We start from the raw sequence: 2,500 nt of genomic DNA, 5'->3' as shown, positions 1-2,500 counted from the left end.
GTTCTCTTCAGGTTTTTGTTTTGCTATTACATTTTAATGCAGCTGCCATCTTTGGAAGACTTGGAGTTTTCATAAATAGAAATGAGAATAAGAGGATATTATTTGTTGAACTCTCTCCTTACCAGCCATTTTCAGGATTTTCCTCAAAACTTCACACCCAACAAAAATATATATTTTTATAACTCAAACACAAGAGCAGTAAGTTCTTGCGTTACATAATTTCTTTACCAAAACATGCTCTACAACACACTGTTCATTTTCTTTAAAATGTTATGATGTACAAAAGAAATATAAATAAGAAAAATGTTGGTTGTATCAAAATGAATGTGACGATTTTCCTGTAGGGGGTATGGAGAGGGGAATTAAATTGTTACTTTTTAAAAAATTGATTAGACATCTTAACATAATGTGTGTTGTGATGTTTTTTTTTGTGTGGTGGCACTTGGCTTCTGACCTGAAGTTCTCTGGTTTGAGTCCCGCTGTGGGTGGCGCAAAGTTATGTTCTTTGAAAAGGCTCTTTAACCTCATTGTCTTGCCATCCTCTCCTGAAAATTGAGTATTTGGTCGATTTCAGCATTGACTCTGTGCAAAGAGAATGAGTACACGATTACAGCGTTGTCTCTGTGCAAATAGAGTGAGTACACGATTACAGCATTGTCTCTGTGCAAAGAGAATGAGTACACTATTACAGCATTGTCTCTGTGCAAAGAGAATGAGTACACGATTACAGCATTGACTCTGTGCAAAGAGAATGAGTATTTGGTTGATAACAGCATTGTCTCTGTGCAAAGAGAATGATTATTTAGTCGATAACAACATTGTCTCTGTGCAAAGAGAATGAGTATTTGGTTGATAACAGCATTGTCTCTGTGCAAAGAGAATGAGTATTTAGTCGATTACAGCATTGTCTCTGTGCAAATAGAATGAGGATTTAGTCGATTACAGCATTGTCTCTGTGCAAAGAGAATGAGTATTTGGTCGATTACAGCATTGTCTCTGTGCAGAGAGAATGAGTATTTGGTTTATTACAGCATTGTCTCTGTGCAAAGAGATTGTGATTGAGTATTTGGTCGATTACAGCATTGTCTCTGTGCAAATAGAATGAGTATTTTTGGTCGATTACAGCATTGTCTCTATGCAAATAGAATGAGGATTTAGTCGATTACAGCATTGTCTCTGTGCAAACGACAATTTGTAGTAGTGCCTTACTTAGTGCTCAGCATGGCTGTTGGCATTGACTCCCTTGTTAAGCGATTTGAGCATATTTAGTTGATATTGCGCTATCTTAAAGCTCATGTTTTTGATTTATAATATTGAATTACATTGTTTGGTGATATTACTAGGTTATTGCGGCTATGTTGTCTTGTGGTATGAGACTCGTTTTCGAATCGGAAGGTCATTGGTTCGATCCTCGCTCGGAGCATAGTTGAGTCCTTGGATAAGACTCTTTACTCACATTCTATCATCGTACTCAGGTGTAAAATGAGTACCTGGTCATATACAGTTGTCTCTGTCCGAAAAGAAATTGTAATATCGCCTAACAGGCGTCATGTCCCGTCCTACATGTTACTTGTTGCTGTTGGCCAGGGACCCCTTGTAAAGCGCTTTGAAGACGTTTAGTGGATATTGGGCTATATAAAAGCTCTTTTTTACTAGGTTTGTATCAACAGCAAGTAAAACGTTTCCCATCGATTGTTTGTACTTGCCGGATATTTCTTCTTTTTTTTATTTTGGTGTTAATCATCAAATCAGACCCCCTACCACCTAAAAATAACATGGGAATAGCAATATTAGCATAACAATCAAAAATGGATTTTTGACTACAGGTCCCCACTAAAATAATAATCGGATAGGAAAATGCGGCAACGAAATGGACAGACATTGGGCAGGAAAAATTGACACTCTGGAACACAGTGCGTGAGATTGAACGGGTTTTAATGAGGACAAAATGTGAAATGACAATATAATATATTAATAATCAGTATACGAAAAAAAAATTATTTTAGAAATTAGTTTACTGTGATCACGTTTGATTTTACATAAATGAGTAAAAAACAGATTATTGCATTATCGATTGCTTAATAAATTAGGACAAGGCTGATTATTTACATATATGAATATTAAGGCAAAAGGAGTCTTTCATATATGAATATAAAGGCAAAAGGAGTCTTTCATATTAGGAGGAGTCTTACATATATGAATATAAAGGCAATATGAGTCTTTCGTATATGAATATTAAGGCAATAAGGGTCTTTCATATCTGAATATTAAGGCAATAAGAGTCTTTCATATATGAACATTAAGGCAAGAGGAGTCTTTCATATATGAATATTAAGGCAATTGGAGTCTTTCATATATGAATATTAAGGCAAGAGGAGTCTTTCATATATGAATATTAAGGCAAGAGGAGTCTTTCATATATGAATATTAAGGCAAGAGGAGTCTTTCATAAATGAATATTAAGGCAAGAGGAGTCTTTCATATATGAATATTAAGGCAA

The 2,500-nt window shown here is 35.1% G+C and overlaps 1 protein-coding gene and 1 long non-coding RNA gene across 2 annotated transcripts in view; one reads left to right on the top strand and one right to left on the bottom strand.

Moving 5' to 3' along the window:
* Positions 1 to 484, bottom strand: part of LOC144975947 (uncharacterized) — a 47,276-nt gene extending 46,792 nt beyond the window's left edge. Inside the window, exon 1 of the long non-coding RNA XR_013646003.1 lies at positions 455 to 484. This is a non-coding gene — a long non-coding RNA (uncharacterized LOC144975947). The remainder of the gene's footprint in view (positions 1 to 454) is intronic.
* The window catches only part of LOC144975946 (uncharacterized), a 551,710-nt gene that overhangs the window by 59,263 nt on the left and 489,947 nt on the right, over positions 1 to 2,500 (top strand). The gene's annotated exons all lie outside the window — the stretch shown is intronic.

Source organism: Berghia stephanieae, chromosome 6 (genome assembly GCF_034508935.2).
Source record: "Berghia stephanieae isolate SIO BIC M18660-M18661 chromosome 6, UCSD_Bste_1.3, whole genome shotgun sequence".
NCBI lineage: Eukaryota > Metazoa > Mollusca > Gastropoda > Nudibranchia > Aeolidiidae > Berghia > Berghia stephanieae.
The sequence above is the reverse complement of the archived record's forward strand: the minus strand, read 5'-3'. Positions and strand labels throughout refer to the sequence as shown.